We start from the raw sequence: 26,512 nt of genomic DNA, 5'->3' as shown, positions 1-26,512 counted from the left end.
TCCACCTCCAGCCAATCCCAGGGAAGACAGGACGGCACTCCTCCAATAGGATCCTGGAGCCGTCGGTAGCAGTGGCGGCCTGAGACCACCCCTAGCGCTCTGGCAGGCGGGAGGGACGCATCCGGTGCATTCTCGAGATCCAGTTGCCGGCACCTGGAATCTGCTTGCGCGAGGCAGTGGCGGCACCGACGGCCCGAGGTTCCCGGTGAGACTCTGTAAAGACTGGGGGTAGGGGACGCGGGGGGAAAGATGCCCAGCCGGAGCGCGTGAGAGGTTGGACCTGGGCGAGCTTTTATCCCGGCGGCCTCTCAACCCTAGGTCACCAGGTTGCGGAGGATCGTGCGGGTAGCAAAAGGAAGGCGAGTGCTCCTGCGGCCCCAGACAGCAACCAGGTGAGTACCCTGCGGAGCCCACCCCCATGCCCGCCCTCCGTGCTCCCCTCATTTCTGTCTCTTGGTAAACGGTGTACTTTGCAGGTCTGCAGCTCACGTGATTGTCTGCTTGCTTGTCTGAAAGTCTCCGTCTCTCTCTGCCCACTCCACTCCCCCTTCCTCTGTGTCTATCCCCACCTTTCTGTCTGCCTTTACCTTTCTGTCTGGCTCCCTCTCTGAGACATAGGAGACCACTCAGACCTACAAGGCTGAATCCTGATCCAGCCAGTAAAAACTAGCTGTAAAACCTCGAGCCCCATCCAGCTGGGCCTCAGTTTTCTCATCTGTCAAATGGGAGTCTAATATTCTCCTGAGACAATACATGTGCCTCACTTTGCCCTGCTACTGGCCCCTAGAAAAGTGTCAATAAATAATAACTGTTATGATTGAAAAGAATATAGTCTCTCTTGGCCTTTGCCTTTATTTTTTCCTGTCTCTGACCCTCCCCCCACCCCAATTGGTTCTTCTTTGTGAATGTTTCTTTCTCTGTTATTGCTTTTCCTCTTTCTGCCTCTTTCCCATCCCGAAGCAGGTTAGAGGTACATTGTTTATAGCAATGAGCTTGGCCTAAGAGTGCCTATCAGCTTAGTCTGGGGCACTTGTCTGTTCTGTGGGTAAAAAAAACGGAGCCTGGCCTTAGGCTGCTTCTGGCCTCATTGAGGAGACAACCCTCTTTGTTCCCCAGCTACTGTGTTAAACACGTGAGACCTACCCCCATAGGGTGGGGAGCAGCTTAGATGAAAAAGTGAATCAGGTTCCTATCCTGTATCATGTTAGTTACTACAAGAAAACCAGAGACCAGGGGTCTTCTCATTACAGCCCCAGAGTTGACCAGGTGTCTGGAACTCACCTTCTGTCATCAGCAAAATCCCCTTCACTCTCACCCTAGTGTCTGAATAGTCCTGTTGGTTTTTTTGCCTTGCCTTAGTGGTTCGCATACCTTTTGGACATAGCACTCCATTTTTATAATGTACATTTTGAAATATCTCCTTCACTGTTCTGAACTGAAGTGCATAGATAATAGAATCTGTCTACACACATAATTCCCCTCAAAACCAATATAGTGTCCTAATTGGATATAAGGGAGAAGTAAAGGAAAAATAATTTATAATAAAGCAATATATATTTCGTTATCTTTTTTTTCTTTTAAAATATATATTTCAATATGTAAAGGCTGGGATATAATTCCACCAGAAGACATAATGGAGTGGTCTTGAACATATAATCCTTGTACCTGGGAGTGTGACAGCTACACTGTGACTCAGAAACCATGGATAGGGTGATGTGATTTTCCTAGATGATGAGTAGTTCTTCATAAGGTTCTAAACAAAACAAAGTGCAATCTTCCCTCAATTTATATGGTTGTTGAATTACTGGAAAAGTCATTATATATTAAAATCCATGATCTGGCTCCCACAAGCTCTCTGATCTTATCTCCTATGACTCTCCCCACTTACTCCCTCTCTTTCACCCATCCTGACCTCCTCTAGGCTACTTGAACATATTAGGCACACATCCACCTCAGGAGGTTGAACTGGGCCATCCCTTGTACTTAGAATGCGCCCCCCTCCAATATCCACAAAGCTCATGCCCTCACCTCCTTCAGGCCTCTACTCAGATGTCACTTTCTCAATGAGGCCTACCCTGACCTTCATATTTAAAATTGTAGCACTCCCCTAGCACGTACCCTGCTCTGTTTTTTCCATAGTGCTTCTCACCCTCTTACATAACATAATTTACATCTTTATTATGTTTGTTGTTTATTGTCTGACTCTCCCACTCAATTGTAAACTCCAGAAGGGCAGACATGGTTGGTTTGTTTTGTGTCCTGATGTATCCCTATTACCTGAAACAATGCTTGGACATAGTAGTCTCTCAATAAATGTTTATTGAATGAATGAATGAACGAACAGGTTTTTCACCTATGTGATTGTCTGATGGAACATTCTAAAGTTGTATGGGATGCGTTATGATTGTTAGCCATGTGGAGCTGTTTTGTGCATTGCAGAATGCTGAGCATCCCTGGTCAGTGCCCACTGAATGTCACAAGTAATCTCCAATTATTGTGACAGTCAAAAATGCTCCCAAAACACCCCTTGCCTGTTTGTTCAGTCCCTCACTGAGAACAACTACTTGAACAGAAATTTGGCTTTTCCCTGAGCACTCTGTTCCCCCAGCAGCGCCCTCATACCCCTCTTGCCAGGAGATTAGGACATGAGAGTAGGTGTCCTCACTCTATATGTCCTTTCCAGACATTTTTTCTCCCTCCTCCTTAAGCATTCTATTTTTTTTAGAATTAAAACCTTCTTATTTTTAAATAATTTCAGACTTTTTAAAAGTTATAAAAACAATACAAAGAATCCCCATATATCCTTCACTTAGATTCCCCAAATGTTAAGAAATTATATAACTACATTTCAATTATCAAAATTAGGAAATGAACAATGGTACAATACTCTTAATGAAAGTATAGAACCTATTTGAATTTCATCATTTTTTCCACTACTATAATTTTTCTATTCTAGGGTCAGATTCAGGATTCCACATTGTGTTTAGCTGTCATATCACCTTAGGCACTTTTTTTTAGATAAGCAACAAAAATTTATTGTATAACATGGGATTATACCCAATATCTTCTCATAACCTATAGCGGAATATAATTTGCAAAAAAAAAATACATAAAACAAAAACAGAAAATCGAATCCCTATGCTATACACCTTAAACTAACACAATATTGTAAATCAACTATACATTTTTTTAAAATTTCAGTTTACAAACCTGTAGAGAAGGAAAGCCCAACATATATATTGCACATTTCTATGAATATAGTTTGTCCATGAGAATACATGAAAATTTTTATTATATAGCATGTGTCAATGTAATTATTTCTTCAAGCAAACATGTACTTATTTAGGTTATCTCCAATAATACATCATTATGTACTTTTTTCTTTTTTAAATTATGAAAGTATGATAACACATTTACAGGAGACTTGAAAAATACAGAGCAAATTTACATATAGTTCCACTATATAGTAAGTACAATTACTTTAAGTAGATAAATTAATATTTTTAGTTGGAGTTTCAATATCAAACTCTCAAAAATTAATGGAATGAATAAACAGAAAAGTATAAGGATATAGTAGACCTGAAAAGTACTATGAACCAATTCAACATAATTAAGATTTATACAATTTTCACACAACAGCAGGATACAAATTCTACTCAAGTTCCCATAGACTAAACCAGGAGACACTGGAACATATACAACCTGGGGATTGAACCTGGGTCTCCTGCATTGCAGGCAGATTCTTTACCAACTAAGTGACACTGGAACATATCCAGGGACAGAAAACAAGGTGCAAAAACTTCATGGTCTGAAAGTATTGAAATCATGTAAAGTCTGTTCTCTTATCACTGTGGAATTATGTTAGAAATCAATATCAAAAGATATTCAAAAATAACCCACATATTTTCAAGTGCAATGTGACATTTACCAAGAGAGACCTTTGACTTAGCTGTTGGAAACCTCAGTAAAGTTAAAACACTGAAAAAACAGAGGGTGATTGCAGAGAAGAAAGTATTTAAATGAGAAGCTAATATCAAAGATTCTTTAAAAAAACATATATTTGGAAATTAAATGTCTACTTTTAAATTATGAGTGTATCTAATAAGCCATAACAAGAAAAATGAGAAAATATAAAAATAAAAATGAAAAGAGAATTTATCAGAATTTGTTGTATGCAGCTGAAGCTGCTCAATGCAACTAAATACTATATAGAATCTTGACTAAGGTATGAAAACAAATAATAGACACTAACATAAAATTTTGTGAAATTTGAATAAAATCTATAATACTGTATCATATGTTAATTTACTGGATTTTTTTTTACAACATAGTATTTTTTTATATTCTCAGAATTGGATTAGAAATTTCAGGCCTCATTCAACTTTTTTTAAAAAAAAAATCACTAAGGTAATAAGCTTTCTAGACTTTTAGCAGTAATACTAGATGCCAGAATAAATGGAACAATATCAAAGTTTTGAGTGAATATAAATTAAAAATCTAGCATTCTATTCATACTTAGTCAAACAAGTGGAATCAAAATGTCATGATTTCTTTGGCTATGCAAAAAGTTGTAAGTTTTCTAAAATATATATATTACACATACTACATTGTATTATACATACTATATATGTATACAAAAGCTTTTCTACACTTATAAAGGCTTGAGAAAGAACAACAAAAAACGAGACTGAGAAACTGGAAAAACAAACTAAATGAAATGCGAGCACTGGATATGAAATAGAAAAAGTGAAACAAGCTAGATAAAAGTAAAGATCATCATATAGTCCAATAGTTTGCAAACATGTTTGCTTATTAGAAACACATCTGGAGTTAAGCTTTGGAGAAAAAAGCAAAACCTCAGCATTTGTGTTTTTCATACAATTCCAGGATAATTCTGATATGCATTTGGATTTTAAAAATTGATTGCAGGTTTTTCTATTAAATGGTAGTTTTATGATATAGAATTCTATTATTTCTGTTGACCAATCATGATACAATGGTTTTGAATGAATAATAGTTACAGCTTCCCTGGTGGCTCAGACGGTAAAGCGTCTGCCTGCAATGCGGGAGACCTGGGTTCGATTCCTGGGTCGGGAAGATCCCCTGGAGAAGGAAATGGCAATCCACTCCAGCACTTTTGCCTGGAAAATCCCATGGACAGAGGAGCCTGATAGGCTACAGTCCATGGGGTCGCAAACAGTCGGACACAACTGAGTGACTTCACTTTCATGATACAATGGTTTTAAATGAATAATAGTTATATAATCACAATAGTAAAAGATGTTTATCAGTTTTCACAATCAATGGACAAAAAGTAAAAGATAATTACAATTGCTAGCCATAATGGGAACATGATAAACCTAACAATATAAAATATCACATACAATTTGGGGGATTAAGTAGAAGGATGTGGTAAGTGGAAGTGCATATGTGCACATGTGTTTTCATCCACCCAGCCAGCCTGTGTCTTTTGTTTGGTGCATTTATTCTTTTCTTCTTTTTTTTTTTGTTTGGTGCATTTAATCCATTTACATTTAAGGAAATTGTTGATATGTATGATCCTATTACCATTTTCATAATTGTTTTGAGTTTGTTTTTTGTGGGTCTTTTCCTTCTCTTGTGTTTCCTGCCTAGAGAAGTTCCTTTAGCGTGTGTTATAAAGCTGGTTTGGTGGTGCTGGATTCTCTTAACTTTTACTTATCTGGAAAGCATTTAATTTCTCCATTAAATCTGAACAAAGAGTCTTGCGGGTAGAGTGTTCTTGGTTGTAGTTTCTTCCCTTTTATCACTTTAAATATATCATGCCATTCCATTCTGGCTGGTAGAGTTTCTGTTGAGAAATCAGCTGATAACCTTGAGAGTTCCCTTTTATGTTATTTATTCTTTTTCCCTTGTTGCTTTTAAAATTTTATCTTTGTCTTTAATTTTTGTCCGTTTATTGTGTGTCTCGGTGTTTTCCTCCTTGGGTTTATCCTGCTTGGGACTCTGTGCTTCCTGGACTTGGTTGACTATTTCCTTTCCCGTGTTAGGGACATTTTCAGCTATTATCTCTTCAAATATTTTCCCAGATCCTTTCTATCTTTTCCTTCTGGACCCCTATAATGAGAATGTTGGTGTATTTAATGTTGTCCTGGAGGTCTCTTAGGCTGTCTTCATTTCTTTTCCTTCTTTTTTCTAGATTGTGTTCTGTGGCCATGACTTCCAGTATTTTGTCCTCCAGGTCATTTATCCATTCTTCTGCCTCAGTTATTCTGCTATTGATTCCTTCTAGTGTATTATTCATCTGTGTTTGTTCTTTAGTTCCTGTAGATCTTTGGTAAACATTTCTTGCATCTTTTCCATCATTATTCTGAATTCTTTATCTGGAAGGTGCCTATCTCCAATTCATTTAGTTTTTCTGGGGTTTTATCTCATCCCTTTGACATAAATTTCTGCTTTTTCATCCTGATTAACTTTCTGTGATGTGGTTGGTTTTTGTTCCAGCAGCTGTGGGATTATAGTTCTTGCTTCTTCTGTCTGCCTTCTGGTGGATAAGGCTAAGAGGCTTGTATAAGCTTCCTGATGGGAGGGACTGGCAGTGGGAAAACCTGAATCTTGCTCTGGTGGGCAGGGCCATGCTCAGTAAAACTTTAATCCAGTTGTCTACTGATGGGTGGGGCTACGCTTCCTCCCTGTTAGTTGTTTGGCTTGAGGTAACCCAGCCCTGGAGTCTACAAGCTCCATGGGTCTAGGCCAAGGTGCAGGACTACTGCTGCCAGGGCCCGCATCTCTGTGATGAGCCACTGCTGACCCATGCCTCTGCAGGAGACCCTCCCATACGAGCAGGTAGGTCTGGTTCAGTTTCCTGTGGGGTCACTGCTTTTCTTCTTGTGGGTCCTGGTACATGCAAGATTTTGTTTTTGCCCTCCAAGAGTGGAGTCTCTGTTTCTCCCAGTCCTGTGGAAGTCTTATAATCAAATCCTGCTGGCCTTAAAAGTCAGATTCCCTGGAGATTCCTAGTTCCTATGCTGGCTCCCCAGGCTGGGAAGTCTGACCTGGGGCTCAAAACCTCCACAACAGTGGGAGAACATCTTTGGTATTATTTTTCTCTAGTTTGTGGGAGAAATAGATGTGGGCTTTGATTTTATCATGATTGCAACCCTCCTACTGTCTTCTTGCAGCTTCTCCTTTGTCTTTGGAAATGGGGTAACTTTTTTGGTGTGTTCCAGAATCCTTCTTGGGTTTCCCTGGTGGCTCAGTGGTAAAGAATCTGCCTGCAATGCAGGAGACCCAAGTTCAATCCCTGGGTCAAGAAGATCCCCTGGAGAAGTAAATAGAAACCCACTCTAGTATTCTTGCCTGGGAAATCCTATGGACAGACGAGCCTAGTGGACTATAGTCCATGGGGTCGCAAAAAGTAGGATATGACTTAGTGACTGACTAAACAACAGCAAGCATCCTCCTATTGATGTTTGTTCAACTGATTTTGGTGCTCTCAGGAGAAAATGAGCGCACATCCTTCTACTTCTCCATCTTGAATGGTACTCTCTCCTTAGACACTTTTAATCTGGTACAGTTCTTTAGTCTTTCTTGGTCTTTCATGCCTTTGATACTTTTGGAGAGTCCTAGGCAGTGATTTTATAAAATTTGGGTTTGTCTGATATTTCCTTGTGATTATATATAATTTTGGCAAGGATGCCACAGAAGAGATGTGCCTTCAGTGCTTTGTATCAGGAGGCACATGATGTCAGTTTATCAATACTGGTTTTGTTCACATTGACTTTGTTAAAGTTGATGTCTCCAGGTTTCTCCATTGTACTCTTTTTTCCTTTGTAATTAATGAGTAATTTATGGAGAGTTACATTAAGATTATATGAGTATCAACCACTTTGTTTTAAATCTCAGGTCATCAAACTATACCATCACCTGTCTGTCTGTTATAGTCAGGTACAGACATACACACGTATCTGCCTCATGCCTCATGCCCCATTCCTAGAAAAATTTAGCTACACTGTTACTGTCTGTAACACTACTCCAGTCCTACTTCTTGGTGACTTTAATATCCTCACAGATGACCCTTCCAATGTTCTTGTCTCAGTTCTGTAGTCTGTTTTTCTATGGTATTCTTGCCTTCAGCCACACCTCAGGCATGCACCCTGATAGTCTTCCCCGTCTTATCAGTTACCTGTGACTGCATCACCTCCATAATCTGTTTCAGGTATCCTGCTCTCCAACCAGTAATTATCGTTCTAGCTCACTCCTTCCGGCACCCCAATTCCAACAGCCCTTCAATGCCACTGGGATTGAATGTTTTCTCTGCCCTTTACTTTCTCCAGGTTCCCATGTCCTTCCTTTAATCAGCTTAGATTCCGTGGTCCGTCAAAATAATCACCCCCTTGCATACACTGTCACTCTCCTTGCTGCCTGTCACTATAGCATACTTATCAGGCAAAACACCAGCCCTGCTTAAATCCAACTCTGCCAGCTCCACTGTACTTCCCTAGACCATTCACTGTCCTACCCTTCTAGATGACTATTTCATGCCTTCTCTCTCCTCAAATCTCCAACACCTCCTCTCCCATCCTAGGCTCAGGCTGCCCACTTGATTGAAAATTTTAAACCATCAGAAGAAAACCTCCACAGATTCCCATTACTACAGCCAAATACCAAACAGCATCTGTACTCACATACTCTGCCTTGTTTTTGTTATGGAAAAATTGTCCATACTGTCATCAAAATCCTGTTCTTCCAGTTTGGCACTAGATCCTATCCTCTTACCTACATGAGGATATTGCTTCAGCAATTTCTCCCTCTCTCCTGCCTCAATTTCCCCCTCTCTACAAGATTATTCCCACTAGCACACAGACATCCTGTTATTGCTTCCATCTCTTTGTTACAGCTTTATTGAGATATATTTCACATACCATAAAACTCACCCTTTTAAAGGGTACTATTCGGTGGTCTTTAGTATATTCACAGCATTGTTTAGCCATCACCGCAATCAATTTTAGAACATTTTTATTCCCTCCAAAAAGAAGCTTCATACTCATTAGCAGTTACTCCCCACGACTCCCCCTCCCCCCAACCCTAGGCAGCCACTAATCTACTTTCTGTTTCTATTGATTTGTCTCGTCTAGACATCTCATATAAATGGGATCATACAGTATATTGGCCCTTGTGAGTGGCTTCTTTCACTTAGAATATGTTTTCTTTTCTCGGGTAGATACCCAGGAGTGGGACTGCTTGGTCATATGGCAGCTCTGTGTTTAACTTTTTGAGAGACTGTCAAAACTGTTCACAAAAGTGGCTGCACTAGACTTCCCTGGTAGTCCAGTGGTCAAAACGCTGTTATTCCACTGAAAGGGGCATGAGTTCTGTCCCTGGTCAGGAAACTAAGATCCTACATGCCTTGAGGCAATGTTTAAGGGTTTAAGGGTTCAATTTCTTCATATCCTCAACACTTTTTATTTTATTGTCTGTCTTTTTTATTATAGCCATCCTAATGAGTATGATGGAGAAGGCAATGGCACCCCACTCCAGTACTCTTGCCTGGAAAATCCCATGGATGGAGGAGCCTGGTAGGCTGCAGTCCATGGTGTCGCTAAGAGTCGGACACGACTGAGCGACTTTACTTTCACTTTTCACTTTCATGCATTGGAGAAGGAAATGGCAACCCACTCCAGTGTTCTTGCCTGGAGAATCCCAGGGACGGGGGAGCCTGGTGGGCTGCTGTCTCTGGGGTCGCACAGAGTCGGACACGACTGAAGTGACTTAGTAGCTTAGCAGCAATGAGTATGAAGTGGTGTCTCATTGTGGTTTTTATTTACATTTCCCTAATAATTAATGCTGTTGAACATCTTTTCGTGTGTTTATTGACTATTTGTAAATTGACTATTTGTACATCGTTTTTGGAGAAATGTCTACTTAAATCATTAGCCCTTTTAAAATTAGATTATTTATCTTTTTATTGTTGGATTGTAAGACTTCTTTATATATTTTAAATATGTCTCTTGTCAGATACATGAATTGCAAATCTTTCCTCCCATTCTGTGGGCTATTTTTTCACTTTCTTGGTGGTGTCCTTTGATTCACAAAAGCTTTTAATTTTGATGAAGTTCAGTTTATCTGGTTTTTTCTTTTCTTACTTGAGCTTTTTGTGTTGTATACAAGAAATCATTCCTTAAACCAAGGTCACAAAGATTTATTCCTTTGTTTTCTTCTAGGAATTGCATGGTTTTAGCTCTTAAATTTAAGCCAGTGATCCATTTTGAATTAAGTTTTGTGCTTGCTGTGAGGTAGGAGTCCAAATGTCGTTCTTCTACTTGTGGACATCTAGTTGTCCCAGCACCTGTTGTTGAAAAGAGTATTCTTTCCCTCATTGGATTGTCTTGACGACCTTGGGAAAAATCAGTTGCCCATAAATCATAAATGCAAAGGTTCATTTTTGAACTCTCAATTCTATTCCATTGAATTACATGTTTGTCACTATGCCGGACCACACTGTTTTGATTAAATTAGCTATGTAGTCAATTTTGAAATCAGGAAATGGGAGTCCTCCAACTTTGTTCTTCTTTTTCAAGATTGTTTTGGTGAAGTCCTTTGCATTTCCATATGAATTTTAGAATCATCTTGTCAATTCCTGGAGAGAATCAGCTAAAATTTTTATAGAGATTGTGTTGAATCTGTATATTAATTGGGGAAGTATTGCCATTTAACAATATTAAGTCATCCAGTCCATGCCTTCTTTCTTTCAAAAGTGTTTTGTATTTTCAGTGTGCAAGTCTTGCACTTATTTTGTTAAACTTATCCTAGATATTTTATTCTTTTTGCTACTATTATAAATGGGGTTGTTTTCTTACTTTCACTTGCTGATTGTTTAGTGCTATTGTGTAAAATACAATTGATTTGTTTATTGATTTCTATCTAGTCACATTTCTGAACTTGTTTATTAGTTCAAATAGTTTTTTTTTTTTTTTTACTGGATTCCTTAGGAGTTTCTGTGTATAAGATCATGTCATCTACAAATAGAGGTAGTTTTACTTTTATTTTCCCATCTGGTTGCCTTGTATTTATTTTTTCTTGACCAATTACCCTGGCTAGAGTTATAGTATTGACTAGAAACAACAAGAGCAGACATCCTTATCTTATTCCTGATCTTAGGGGGAAAGTACTGAGTATTTCTCCAATAAGCGTGTTGTTAGCAGTTGAGGAAATTCTCTTCTACTCCTAGTTCCCTAAGTTTTTTTTTTTTTTTTTTTTGCCAGAAATGGATGTTCAGTTCAGTTCAGTCGCTCAGTCGTGTCTGACTCTTTGTGACCCCATGAACCACAATACACCAGGCCTCCCTGTCCAACACCAACTCCCAGAGCCTACCTGAACTCATGTCCATTGAGTTGGTGATGCCATCCAACCGTCTCATCCTCTGTCATCCCTTTCTCCTCCTGCCCTCAATCTTTCCCAGCAACAGGGTCTTTTCAAATGAGTCAGCTCTTCGCATCAGGTGGCCAAAGTATTGGAGTTTCAGCTTCAACATCAAACCTTCCAATGAACACCCAGGACTGATCTCCTTTAGAATGGACTGGTTGGATCTCCTTGCAGTCCAAGGGACTCTCAAGAGTCTTCTCCAACACCACAGTTCAAAAGCATCAATTCTTCGGTGTTCAGCTTTCTTTATAGTCCAACTCTCACATCCATACATGACCACTAGAAGAACCATAGCCTTGACTAGATGGACCTTTGTTGACAAAGTAATGTCTCTGCTTTTTAATATGCTGTCTAGGTTGGTCATAACTTTCCTTCCAAGGAGTAAGTGTCTTTTAATTTCATGGCTGAAATCACCATCTGCAGTGATTTTGGAGCCCCCAAAAATAAAGTCTGACACTGTTTCCACTGTTTCCCCATCTATTTCCCATGAAGTGATGGCACCGGATGCCATGATCTTAGTTTTCTGAATGTTGAGCTTTAAGCCAACTTTTTCACTCTCCTCTTTCACTTTCATCAAGAGGCTCTTTAATTCTTCTTCACTTTCTGCCATAAGGGTGGTGTCATCTGCATATCTGAGCTTATTGATATTTCTCCTGGCAGTCTTGATTCCAGCTTGTGCTTCCTCCAGCCCAGCGTTTCTCATGATGTATTCTGCATAGAAGTTAAATAAGCAGGGTGACGATATACAGCCTTGACGTACTCCTTTTCCTATTTGGAACCAGTCTGTTGTTCCATGTCCAGTTCTAACTGTTGCTTCCTGACCTGAATACAAGTTTCTCAAGAGGCAGGTCAGGTGGTCTGGTATTCCCATCTCTTCCAGAATTTTCCACATTTTATTGTGATCCACACAGTCAAAGGCTTTGGCATAGTCAATAAAGCAGAAATAGATGTTTTTCTGGAACTCTCTTGCTTTTTCGAATATCCATCGGATGTTGGCAATTTGATCTCTGGTTCCTTTGCCTTTTCTAAAACCAGCTTGAACATCTGGAAGTTCACGGTTCATGTATTGCTGAAGCCTGGCTTGGAGAACTTTGAGCATTACTTTACTAGCATGTGAGATGAGTGCAATTGTGTGGCAGTTTGAGCATTCTTTGGCATTGCGTTTCTTTGGGATTGGAATGAAAACTGACCTTTTCCAGTCCTGTGGCCACTGCTGAGTCTTCCAAATTTGCTGGCACATTGAGTGCAGCACTTTCACAGCATCATCTTTTAGGATTTGAAATAGCTCAACTGGAATTCCATCACCTCCACTAGCTTTGTTCGTAGTGATGCTTCCTAAGGCCCGCTTGACTTCACATTCCAGGATGTCTGGCTCTAGGTGAGTGATCACACCATCGCAATTAACTGGGTCATGAAGATCTTTTTTGTACAGTTCTTCTGTATTCTTGCCTACTCTTCTTAATATCTTCTGCTTCTGTTAGGTCCATACCATTTCTGTCCTTTATCGAGCCCATCTTTGCATGAAATGTTCCCTTGGTATCTCTAATTTTCTTGAAGAGATCTCTAGTCTTTCCCATTCTATTGTTTTCCTCTATTTCTTTGCATTGATAGCTGAGACAGGCTTTCTTATTTCTCCTTGCTATTCTTTGGAACTCTGCATTAAAATGGGTATATCTTTCCTTTTCTCCTTTGCTTTTTGCTTCTCTTTTTTTCACAGCTATTTGTAAGGCCTCCTCAGACAGCCATTTTGCTTTTTTGCATTCCTTTTCCCTGGGGATGGTCTTGATCCCTGTCTCCTGTACAATGTCACAAACCTCCATCCATAGTTCATCAGGCACTCTATCTATCAGATCTAGGCCCTTAAATCTATTTGTCACATCCACTGTATAATCATAAGGGATTTGATTTAGATCATACCTGAATGGTCTAGTGGTTTTCCCCACTTTCTTCAAGTCTGAATTTGGCAATAAAGGAGTTCATGATCTGAGCCACAGTCAGCTCCTGGTCTTGTTTTTGCTGACTGTATAGATTTTCTCCATCTTTGGCTGCAAAGAATATAATCAGTCTGATTTCAGTGTGCCCATCTGGTGATGTCCATGTGTAGAGTCTTCTCTTGTGTTGTTGGAACAGGGTGTTTGCTATGACCAGTGCGTTCTCTTGGCAGAACTCTATTAGTCTTTGCCCTGCTTCATTCCGTACTCCAAGGCCAAATTTGCCTGTTACTCCAGGTGTTTCCTGACTTCCTCCTTTTGCATTCCAGTCCCCTATAACGAAAAGGACATCTTTTTTTGGGTGTTAGTTCTAAAAGGTCTTGTATGTCTTCATACAACCGTTCAACTTCAGCTTCTTCAGCATTATTGGTCGGAGCATAGACTTGGATTGCCGTGATATTGAATGGTTTGCCTAGGAAATGAACAGAGATCATTCTGTAAATGATCCAAATGGATGTTGGATTTTGTCAAATGCTTTTTCAGCATCTACTGAGATGTTCCTGTGGAGTTTATGTTTGTCCTACTAATATGTTACATTACATTGATTAATTTTCAGGTAGTAAACTTAACTTTGCATTCCTGAAATAAATCCTAATTGGTCATTTTATTTAACACTTTTTATATGTAACTGAACTTGGTTTGCTAGTGTTTGGTTGAGGATTTTTACATCTGTATTCATAAGGGATATTGGTCTGTAATTTTCTTGTTTTTGTTTGATTTTGGTGTCAGGATAATACAGGTTGTATAAAATGAATTGGGAAGTGTTTCCTCCTGTTTTTTAGAAGAGTTTGTGAAGGATTGAGACTTGCTTTGTGTATGTCTTATGTCTTTTCTGTTCCCTTGTTCTTCAGTGCCTCTCTTCTTATGTATCTAGTAGATATTTTCTATTATAAATTTTTAATTTCCTTGTTAACTATTTATTTTTGAGTTAAGTTCTTAGTTGTTGCCCTGAGGATTACGTCTTAACTTGAAACAATCTACTTTGGGTTAATTCTAACTTAATTTCATTAGTATGTAAAAGCTTTGCTCTAGTTTACCTCTCGGAGAAGGCAATGGCATCCCACTCCAGTACTCTTGCCTGGAAAATCCCATGGACAGAGAGCCTGGTAGAGTCGGACACGACTGAGTGACTTCACTTTCACTTTTCACTTTCATGCATTGGAGAAGGAAATGGCAACCCACTCCAGTGTTCCTGCCTGGAGAATCCCAGGGACGGGGGAGCCTGGTGGGCTGCTGTCTATGGGGTCACACAGAGTCGGACACGACTGAAGTGACTTAGCAGCAGCAGCAGTATACCTCTGTTTCCTCTTCCCTCCTTCATAGTATCATTATCGTACAAATTACCTCTTTATACACTATAAGCCTGCCAACACAGTTTTATTATTATTGGTCTATGTAGTTGTCTTTGTCTTTTGTAGTTGTCTTTTAAAACAGATAGGAAAATAAAAGTGTTACAAACAAAAATACTTTCTGTCATAATACCTGTGTAGTTACCTTCAAATTAACATTTAGTGTGCTTTCATTTCAGCTTTAAATTAGTATTTCTTGTAGGATAAGTCTACTAGTAACAAATTCTTTCAGTTTTTGCTTATAACTTTTTTTCATGTTTGATGGACAGTTTAGCTAGATAAAGAATTCTCCATCTGTTTCTTTCAACATTTTGAAGATGTCATTATACTGTCTTCTGGCCTCCGTGGTTGCTAATGATAAATCAGCTATTAATCTTATTGAGTATCCCTTATATACATTAAGTCATTTTTCTCTTGCTACATTCAAGATTCTCTTGTCTTTGACTTTCATCAGTTTCTGTATGTGTCTAAGTGTGGATCTCTTCTAGTTTATTCTACTTGAGCTTCTTGAACATATAGATTGGTATCTTTCAAATTTGTGATGTTTTGGCCCCTTTCTCATCCTCTTTTCCTTCCAAGACTCCCACTATGTGTATGCTGGTACACTTGATGGTGTCCCACAGGTGTGTGACGTTGTTTCTTTTTTTTCCATTCTTTTTTCTTTCTGCTTTTCAAAAATGGATAATCTCTATTTGACCTATCAGTTATCCTTTCCCTCTTCTGCCAGCTCAATGTATTGTTGAGCCCCTCTAAGTGAAATTTTTATTTCAGTTACTATACCTTTCAACTCCAGACTTTTTTTCTTTTAAAAAAATTATTTATGTATATTTTTTTTTTGGCTGTGCTGGATCTTCGTTGCTGTGTGTGGGTGTTCTCTAGCAGCAAGTGGGGGCTACGCTTTGCTTTCTCTAGTTGCAGTACACGGGCTTCTCGTTGCAGTGGTTTTTCTTGTTTCAGGGAACTGGCTCTAGAGCACAGGCTCAGCAGTTGTAGCAAATGGGCCTAGTTGCCACGTGGCATGTGGGATCTTCCCGGACTAGGGATCTAACTGTGTCTCATGAATTGGCAGGAAGATTCTTTACACTGAAGTCACCAGGGAAGCTCCTCAAGTCCAGATTTTCTATTTGATTTTTTAAATGATTTCTATCTCTTTATTGATATTCTCTATTTGGTGAGACAGTCTTCTCACACTTTCCTTCTTTAGATATGGTTTCCTTTAGTTCTTCAAAAAATATTTATAATAGTTTGTTTAAAGTCTTTGTCTATTTAGTCCCAAACATTGGCCCCCTCAGGGACATGTTCTTTTGGCTGCATTTTTCCCTGTATATATAACATACTGTGCTGTTTCTTTGTATGTCTCCTAATTTCTTGTCAACAATTGGACATTTTAGATATTCTACTCTAAAAATTCTAGTATCAAACTCTTCCACCCTCAAGGTTTATTGTTCCGGTGTGTGTGTGCGCGTGTGTGCACATGTGTTGTGTGGTTGTTGTTATTTTTCTTGTTGTCATTCATTTGGCAACTTTTCTTGACTAATTCTGTGGATTGTATATTCCCTGCATTATGTGGCCTCTGAGTTCTCTGCTAGCTTTTTTTAAATGATTATTGTTTTTATTTTTAAACCTGGATTCCTAGGGGTCACACCTGGTAAGTATAATTTGGTGGTCAGCCAGTGATTGGTCAGATTTCCTTAAATGTCTTGTCTGTATTCCTAGGGGTCACACCTGGTAAGTATAATTTGGTGGTCAGCCAGTGATTGGTCAGATTTCCTTAAATGTCTTGTCTATATATCTTCCACCCTCTGCCAAGGAGATCTGTGTGAGAAGGCATGCCTTCAAATTTCAGCCAGATTGCAAGGTAACCTGAGTTCTCACTTTCTGTTTACACAGAGCCTCACAGTCAGCCAGAAGTCATGACTTCAGCCCTCTCCTTTCCTGGCTTTCTTGTGGACAGTTCTTTAGATTCCCTGGCATATGTCAGAGCTTTTCAAAGTTCTCTATAGTTGTCTCATTCTCCATGATTTCCTTTTAAATTCCCGCCCAAGGCATCTATGTTTTCTGAAATTTATTCACCTTTGGGTACTGAACCACTTAGCTGGAGAGGGAGGGGGCATAGAAATAGTCACAAATTAAAGTGTCACACACACAAAAATGTTACACAGAACCTGCTATCTTGCCATGATTTAGTTGTTTCTTTTGGATCAATTATTTTCACTTCATTTTATGCCCTTGTTAATTGCCAGAGTTTTGAACTGATTGGTTTGCCCATATTTTCATTGTTTAAGAGGAATAGCTGGCTTATCAGTGTCCTCACTGCCATTACATCGATCTCCTGTTGCTCCCATCTTTAAAAAATGTAAAACTCTCTTTGTCCCACATCCCCTTGTAAATATGAATTTATTTTTCTATTTCTCTAACAACAAAACTCTTCAAAAGAGAAATCATTCTTCCTACTCATTTCTTCCTACTCTTTTCCCATTCTGTGTTTGTTCTTATAAAATATCTTAGACATATAATAAAAGAATATATACATTATGTACATGAATTAGAAAGATAACAATAATAATGAAAACCCAGGAACTCCACCTCCACCCAAGAACAACATTAATGATAGCATTTATCCCTTTGTCATTTTCTGTCCCATTTTCCACCCTCTGCCAGAAATTACCATTCTCCTAAGTCTTATATTTAACATTCCCTTGCTCTTTATTTTTTTTAATTTATTTTTTATTGAAGGATAATTGTTTTACAGAATTTTATTGTTTTCTGTCAAACCTCAACATGAATCAGCCATAGGTATACATATATCCCCTTCCTTTTGAACCTCCCTACCATCTCCCTCTTTTTTATTTTTTATTCATATTTTTGGAGATGTGTAACCAATATGTTGTTTATTTGGCTTGGCTGTGAGATCCATAAAAAACTAGTATCATACTATGTGTGGTCTTCTGTGACTTACTTTTTTCCCTCACTATTGCATTTCCAAGATTCACCTGTTTTGCATGTAGCTGTAACTTGTTCATTCTCAATGCTGTATAATATTTCATTGGGTAACCCCAAAACAAACTATTCATCCATTTACATGTTGAGGGGCATTTGGATCATTTCTAGCTTTTGCTCTTATAGAAAGTGCTAGTATGAACATTCTTGTACATGTCTCCTGGTACACTTGCACACTCACTTTTCCAAGACATATACCTATGTATGGAATTTCTGGTTAATAAGACCTATAAACATTCATCTTGACAAGATTATGCCAAAATGTATTTTAAACTGTTATTACCAATTTACACACCTTTCAGCAATTTATAAGAGGTCCCATTCATTCACACACACCCTATCAATACTTGATATTGTCCCACTTTTAAATTTTTGTCATTATAGTGAGTCTTTGTGGACATAATTAGCATTTTTCAAATTACTAATGTGGTAGAGCACTTTTTCATGTTTATTGGTCATACATGTTTCATCTGTGCAACGACTGTTAATATCTTTTGCCCATTTTAAAAATGGATATTTTTATCATTTTTATTGAATAACAGAAAAGTCTTAGCTATTTAGCTTCCCTCATAGCTCAGCTGGTAAAGAATCCACCTGCAATGCAGGAGATCCCGGTTAGATCCGTGGGTTGGGAAGATCCACTGGAGAAGGGATAGGCTACCCACTCCAGTATTCTTGGGCTTCCCTTGTGGCTCAGCTGGTAAAGAATCCACCTGCAATGCAGGAGACCTGGGTTCAATCCCTGGGTTGGGAAGATCCCCTGGAGAAGGGAAAGGCTACCCACTCCAGTATTCTGGCCTGGAGAATTCCATGGATACTACTCATCATTTGTCAGTTACATGTTTTGAATATCTTCTCTCAGTTTGTGGCCTTGTTTTTTTTCTTTATGGTGTCTTTGCATGAGTAGAAATTCCTAATTTTAAGTGAGTTAAACAATTCAACTTTTTCTCTGTAGCCAGTTCTTTTTGTGTATTGTCTTCCCTAACCTGTGGTCATAAAGATATTCTTTATTTTCTTCTAATAAAAAGTTAAAGGTTTACCTTTCACTTTTAAGTCCTCAATCTAACTGGAATCGATTTTTGTGTGATACGAGTCATAGGGCAGAAAGCCAGTTGTGTTATTGCCCCCATGGATATGATCTGAAGTGCCACTTCTGTCATGCATCCAAGTTTCATATTTGTGTAGGTCTGTTTCTGGGATCCCTGATATTGGCCGACTTTTTGCCCCTGAATCAGTACTACACTATCTTTAATTATTTAGCTTCATAAAGAGTCTTGGTATTTAATAGAACAAAATTTTCCCATCCTATTTTTCTTTAGTAGTAGTATATATTCTTGGCCCTTTGTTATTTCAAACACATTTCAGAATGAGCTTGTCATGTTCTACAAAAACATTGGAATTGGAGTAAATCTATAGATCAGTTTGAAGAAAATTGCTGTGTTTATCATGGTGACTCTTCCTGGCTCTACACATGATATATCCTTTCATTTTAAATAAATTGTTGAATGTCTTAGTAGAGCTTTATAATTTTCTACATAGGTTTTTGCATATTTTGTATTAGTTTTTTTCCTTGTTATTTATGACTTTTATAGATGAGATCTGTTTATAAATCTCATTTCTAATCTGCTGCTATAAATGAGATTGTGTTATTTAATATGTTTTATCTCTTTTGCAGGTGTATAGAAATGAAGTTGATTTTTTATATTGTTGTTATAGCCATTCATCTTGCTAAACTTTCATTACCTTTAGCAAACTTTTAATTTTGGAAGAATTTTATTTATAGAAAAGTAAATAAAGAAACAGTATGGAGAGTTCCTGTATACTCTTCACCGTGATATGCTTATCAAAACTAAGAAAACAACATTGGTATATGACTATTAACTAAACTTCAGACTTTATATAGTCTTCTCACTATTGTCCTTTTTCTGTTCTAGGATCCAATTCCAAATACCACAATGCATTTAAGTTGTCATGTCTCTTTTGTGTCTTCTGGTCTATGATAGTTTCTTAGTCTCCTTGTTTTTTATAACCTTAACAGTTTTGAGATGTACTATAGAATGTCCCTCAATTTGGATTTGTCTGAAGTTTTCCTCATAATTAGACTGGGGTTGGTCTTGGAAAGAATACCACGGAGTTCAAGTGCCATTTCCATCGCATCATATCAGGAGTATGTGATATCCCTATGACATCCCTGATGAGGTTGACTTTCACCACTTAGTTAAGGTAGTGTTTGCCAGATTTCTCCACTATAAAGCTGCTATTTTTTTCCCTTTTCACTGTCTTTTCTTTGAAAGAATTTAGCTCACCATCAAGGAGAAGGGAATAAAGCTCCACCTCTGGAAGGGGGTGTAATTACATATAGTATCTGGAATTCTTCTATAAAAAAGATTTATTTCTTCTCCTTTATTTGTTTGCTTACTTATTTATTCAGTTGCTTGCTTATGTCAGTATGAACTGATATATATTTGTTTAATAATTTGAGTTATAAATCCAATACTGTTATTTGTCCTGTGGCTCATATTGTTCCAGCTTTAGCTACTGGAGGCTCTTAGTTTGGCTTCTGTGTTCCTTTGACATGGCCCCCATCCTTTTGTTTTTAAGTACTTCCTTATTTGCCAGCTCTACAAAATACTCTCTACTTGTCTTTTATCTTCCTGCCCCAACCCCAACCCCAGAATTGACCATTTCTCAAAGAGCCCTGCTTCCTTTTGAGATGTCTATATATTCTTTTGTGTTTTCTATGTTGACTGCCATATCAGCTATTAATAATGACAGTTTTGTTTTTTCCTTTCCAATCTTCATGCTTTTATTTTTTGTGTGTTACTGAGATGCCCAGGACCGCCAGTACAATGGCAAATAGAAAAGATGGTCGTGGGCTTTCTTAACTTGTTGGATATTTTAGAGGAAACAACACTGACTTTTCCATAGTAAGAATGATATTTGCTGTAGATTCCTACAGGTTTTATCAGATTAAACAAGTTCTATACTGTTCATCTCGGAGAAGGCAATGGCACCCCACTCCAGTACTCTTGCTTGGAAAATCCCATGGACGGAGGAGCCTGGTAGGCTGCAGTCCATGGGGTCGCGAAGAGTCGTACATGACTGTGCGACTTCACTTCCACTTTTCACTTTCATGCATTGGAGAAGGAAATGGCACCCCACTCCAGTACTCTTGCTTGGAAAATCCCAGGGACGGGGGAGCCTGGTGGTCTGCCGTCTATGGGGTCGCACAGAGTTGAACACGACTGAAGCGACTTAGCAGCAGCAGCAGCAGCATACTATTCATCTATGATAAGAAGTTTTTCTTATTGTTTTTAAATCATGAAAGGGTATTGTATTCTTTGTCTAATACATTTTCTGTTTCTTAGGATGATTATATTTTTTCCCTCCAATAATCTGATGATGTGATAAATGACATTTATAGATTTTCCACATGTTAGACTACATTTGCATTTCTGGTGTAAATACAACTTGGTTATGATCTTTTCCTTTTTATATGATACTAGATTCAGTTTGTTAATATTTTGTTTAGGATTTCTGTATCTGTGTTCATGAGTTAAACCAGTCTTTGATTTTCCTTTCTCAGGCTGTTTTTATTTGCTTTTGGCATCAAGTCCTGCTTGCATCATAGAATGAGTCAGTGTTCCCTCGTTTACAATATTCTGGAAGATGCTATTGGAATGATCTGTTTGGTAGAATTCTCCTGTGAAACCACCTTGGTCTGATGTTTTCATTTTTAATATTGAGTGAATATTAAACTTTAAATATTTTCAAAATTTTTAATTTAAAACTTGAAATTTGCTTCCTTAACATGTTTATTTTATATCAAGTTTTATGCTTGAAATGGCTACACACAAATCCTGATCAAGACTTTTTAATAAAGTATTCTTCAAATTCTTAACAGTCACCATCAGTAAAAATCTTTTTTTGTACAATTAGGTGATAAAGTATTTAAAACCAACTTCTAAGTTGTTTAAAAATGTTTAACAAGTGAAATGATATCTAACAGCTTTTGTTTCACTGACAAATATATTTTTAAAAATTTCTTGTGATAATGTGATTAGATTTCAGATCCAATTGAACTCTTTTGTATTAACTGTTTCAAAATAATGATGAAGCTCTTATTTGCAGAACATGCATCATTGTTAGAACCATCACCCTGCAGCTAGCTTGGACACCATTAAAAGGGCTCATCAGCTGCAAACGGATAGAAGTATCTGATATCGTGAAGACAGTTTCAGGGCTTCTCCTTGGAGCTACATTCTCCAGAAGCCTCTGCTTGGCCTCCCTGCACCCAGCCCCACCCCATCCAGTCACAACTTGGGTCGTGTGTGGTATTTCTTGGCAACTGGAACACAGACTTCTCCAGCAGCTCCACGGGCCCCTTGTCCTCAGTGAGCAGAAGACTACAGAAGCTGGCTACTGAAGAGGCTGTCCAAGTCTTAGAGCTCCTCATTGGCCCCGCTTAGCGCAGTGCTATAACTGAGTGCTGGATGTTAGTCATTCATGCTCACCACCTTTAGGGACTGCAAAGGGATTTGTCAGACCCCATTTCACTAAGGGCCACCCTCTAAGGATCTCAACAGGAGGCTGCCCATAGAGAGAAGTGGCCTGCCTAGGGTCTCCACTGCCTTAGGTCCTGTGTGGACACTCCAGGTCTAAGGGGATTAGTATTTTTTCACCTACCTGTCATCCACTTATCAACTGGGAAATTGTCTCCTGTTATTTTTTGTTCTTGTGTTTGTTTTTTAGTAGAAAAAGTTGTATCTATTGCTTCATTTAATACAGGACTAGTCAGGATTTCTTTTTTGTCTTGAATCAATTCTGCTAAGTTATAGTTTTCTGGGAATTGGTCCATTTTGTCTGCCTTCTCAAGTTTACTGGCATAAAGTTTCCTTATTTTTTTATTTTCTGCTGTATACAATCTGTAGTTATGTCTCCTTTTTCATTGCTAATATTGGTAATTTGTGCCTTCTCACTTTTTTTCTTGATCAATCTCACCAGAGGTTTGTCTATTTTATTAGTCTTTTCAAAGAACCAGCTTTTGGCTTTGTTGCTTCTCTCTATTTTGTCTTTGTTTTCTATTTCTTTAATTTCTGCTCTTATCTTTTTTGATCTCCTTCCTTCCACATTTTTTGGATTTATTTTGTTGTTATTTTTCTAATTTCTTAAATTTGACACTGAGCTCATTAATTTTCAGCCTTTCTTGTTTTCTTATTTGCACATTTAAGGACATAACTTTCCTTCTAACTACTGCTTTTCTACAGGTTCAAACATGTCATATTTTGTTACTGTTTGGTTCCAAGTACTTCAGCATTTCCATCATGGTTACTTCTTTGACTTGCGAGTTATATAGAAGTGTGTTTCTAAATATTTGGAGATTTTAAAATTTATCTCTGTGTTACTGAAGTCTGTCTTAATTGCATTATAGTCAGAGGATGTGATCTGTGTGATTAAAAACTGATATTTATTGAGACTTGTTTTATGGCTTATTAGTGATCAATATTTTTGAATGTCTCCTATGTGCTTTATAAGACTGTATGTTCTCTAATTGTTGAATACAGAGTTCTATATAAGTCTGTTATCAAATTTGTTCATTGTATTGTTCACATTTTCTATATATAAACTGAATTTTGGATAATAATATACCAATAATTGTAAGGTATATTAATATGCAGTTATGATGGTGATTTGTTTATTTCTCCTTGTAGTTCTTTTTCCTTTATTTTTGAGAGTATTTTATTAGGAATATTCAAATTAAGAATTGTTATATATTCCTGGTAAGCATGTAATGACCCTCTCTATTCCTGATGATGCATTCTTCCTGTCTGTTTTATCTTGCATTAATATAGCAACACAAATTTTTCTTCTTGTTAGGATTTGTGTGTTATATAATTTTCCATCCTTTTACTCTTCAACATTTTCATGCCTTTATACTGTAATTATATCTCTTGGGAATAGCATATAGTTGGACCTTTTAAAAAGTCTAATCTAATGATCTCTTTTTTAATGATGATTTTAGTCTGTTTATATTTATTGTGATATATTTTGACTTGTTTCTACCACCATACTTTTTAACCTCTATTTCCTACTACCAGCCTTTTGATGCTTCATTTTTCTCTTTTTTTTTTGCCTGCTTTTATAGTTTTGAAATTTGTTTGTTTGCTTTTTTGATTAATTTTTTCCTTCCTACTCTTTGGAATTTGCCAATTTTTTTCCCATTCTTTCTGTGGTTATCCTTGAAATTTTACCATACATGTTTAACTTACAAGGTTTAAAGTTGAACAGTATTTTAACCTCCCTCTTGAAGAATTCAGGAACCTTTGAAGCCTTCAACTCTAGTTATTCCTGTCGTAACTACATGTTATTTTTTTGAGTATGTTTGTTTGTTCCTTTTTCTCCCCTAACCTCACTAATATAACATCATTAGTATATTTTACCTAGATAGTATGTGTTTGGATTTACATGCGTACATTCTTGCATCTCAGACATCATTCTGGGATCATTTTCCTTCATTATGATTACAGTGTTTAACTGCTCTTACAGTACATGTCTGTTGGTGTTAAATTCTCCTAGTCTTTATTATATGTGAATTTGTTTATTCTCATTCTTAAAACATAGTTTGTTATAGGTAATATTAGAAGTCCACTATCTGTCTAATTGCTATTTTTTCTCTTTTCTTGGGGGGTGGTTATTCAGGGGATTCTGCAGTTTCATTCTATCAGTGTTTACATATGTATTTCTTTTTTAGTATTATACTTTGGAGATGTTCTTCATGCCTCTGGGTTTATGTTTTTCATAATTTCTGGGAAATTCTCAGCCATTGTCTCTTCAAATATTGCCTGTCTTCCATTCTTTCTATATTTTCTTTCTCAGAATTCAGTTGGTCATATTTTGGACCTCCTCATTCTATCTTCCATATCTCATAATGTCTCATTGATGTTTTCTATTATCTTGTCTTCCTGAACTTCATTCTAGGCAATTTCTTCAGCTATGTCTTTCAGCTTATTGATTCTCTCTTCAACTGTGTCTGATCTGCTGTTTAATCTGTCCACTGAGTTTTTTATTTCAAGAATTATGTTTTTTCACTTATACAAACTTCATGTATTTCACTTTCTAATCTTCCCAGTCATCCCTAATCTCTTGTTGCTTGCTCATGTTTGTGATTGCATTTATTATTTCTTTAAACATTTTATACAATTATTATTCAACCAGTAATCATTGTCTCTCTAAGTATGGTGTTATAAATATTGTTCACATCCAACTACATAGTACAGTTGGATTACATATCCTCTGTTGTATGCCTTTTTGTTTTCTTAGTAACTGGATTTTTTTTTTTCTTTTGCCCAGTGTTCTAATACCATTACTAGTTCTTCTCTGATATTCTTTTAAATTTCATATCAGATCATGTCCCTCCTTTGCTCAAATTTCTCCCATAGCTCCCAGCTCCCTTAGAATAAAAGCCAAAGCCCTCACCATGGCCCAAAAGTCTTTACACAACCTGGTCCCCATCACCTCTCTGATCTTCCACTCTCCCCGTTACTCACTGTTCTCCAACCACATTGTGTTCCTTAAGCATGTCAGATACCCCCGCCCTCCCAACTTCAGAGCCTTTATACTTGCTAGTCTCACATCTAGAATATGCTTCTTCCCAGATAATCTGATGACTTACCCAGTCACTTCCAGTATGCTCAAATGTCACCTCCCTAGAGAAGCATTCCCTGACTGACATATCTAAAATAGCCCCATTCACCAGCACTTTCTATACCCTTATCCTTCTTTATGTTATATTTTTCTACAAATCACTGATGACCACCTGATACATTGTATTTATTTACTGTGATCAGTGTTTGTCTCTCCATAATAGACTGTAAACTTCACAAAGCAAGGACTCTTGTTTTGTCCATAGTTGTCTCTCTAGTGCTAAGAACAGTGCATAGTCATATTTAATAGACACTCAATAAATATTTTTGGAATAAACTGAGTGAATTAATGAATGAGTTAATGTAGAGGATAGAGGGAGAAACGCATTGAGAACTCAACTAGGCATGAAGGCCTTTCGTGCCATGCAGAGGAGCTCGAGTGTCATTGTTCAGAAGGATAGGGGCTGTAAAAAGCAGTGAGGATAGCTTCTGGATTCTTTTGAGAAGCAGGTTCAGAGTTGATAGGGTAGTAACAAGACCCCATCTTTATGACTGGCTCTGTACCCTGGGCTCTTGAAGGTGAACCAGCCTCTTTCTCAAACAGCCCTCAGACTGCTGTGTTGTCATGCCTACCTGTTTACTTGGTGAAAACCAAAGCCGCTGCTCTCATTAGGCCTTTTGGTCCCAGCTAGGATCCTCCTTTCTCCAGCCTGTGAGAAACTGTTTCTTGGTCCCCAGGCCAAGCAGATCACCCCCATTAGACTTTTTCTGTAGTATTTAGGTTGGGGGTGGTGGTACAGCAGCTGGTATAAAGCCTGGAACATAGTAAGTGCTGTCATAATGGTGGACACTTCAGGGAGGTAAGTTTCAGTTCAGAAAATTTTTTTCCATTGTAAAGGCTACAACAGGTTGTGAGGTTTTAATCCTGGCTTTTCCCCTAACCCCCTTGTGGGCCAGCATGGCTCCAGTGTTTCTGTCTACCCATGACTGTTTAGATACTAATTCTGTTTAATGTGTGGCCTACTCCCCTGGCTTTTTGTAACCCACTGATTTCATCAGAATGCTGTCAATACACACAGGTCCCTGTGGCATGCCCCTAGAGACACCCTCTCTGGGCCAACATCAG

The 26,512-nt window shown here is 37.9% G+C and overlaps 1 long non-coding RNA gene across 1 annotated transcript; it reads left to right on the top strand.

Moving 5' to 3' along the window:
- LOC113887067 lies at positions 1 to 25,723 on the top strand. Its single transcript, XR_003509645.1, has 3 exons — positions 1 to 205; positions 319 to 392; positions 21,875 to 25,723. It is a non-coding gene; the product is annotated as an uncharacterized LOC113887067 (long non-coding RNA).
- The last annotated feature ends 789 nt before the right edge of the window (positions 25,724 to 26,512 follow it).

Source organism: Bos indicus x Bos taurus, chromosome X (assembly GCF_003369695.1).
Source record: "Bos indicus x Bos taurus breed Angus x Brahman F1 hybrid chromosome X, Bos_hybrid_MaternalHap_v2.0, whole genome shotgun sequence".
In the NCBI taxonomy this organism is placed as follows: domain Eukaryota; kingdom Metazoa; phylum Chordata; class Mammalia; order Artiodactyla; family Bovidae; genus Bos; species Bos indicus x Bos taurus.
Note: the sequence above shows the minus strand (reverse complement) of the source record. Positions and strands in the feature narration are given on the sequence as shown.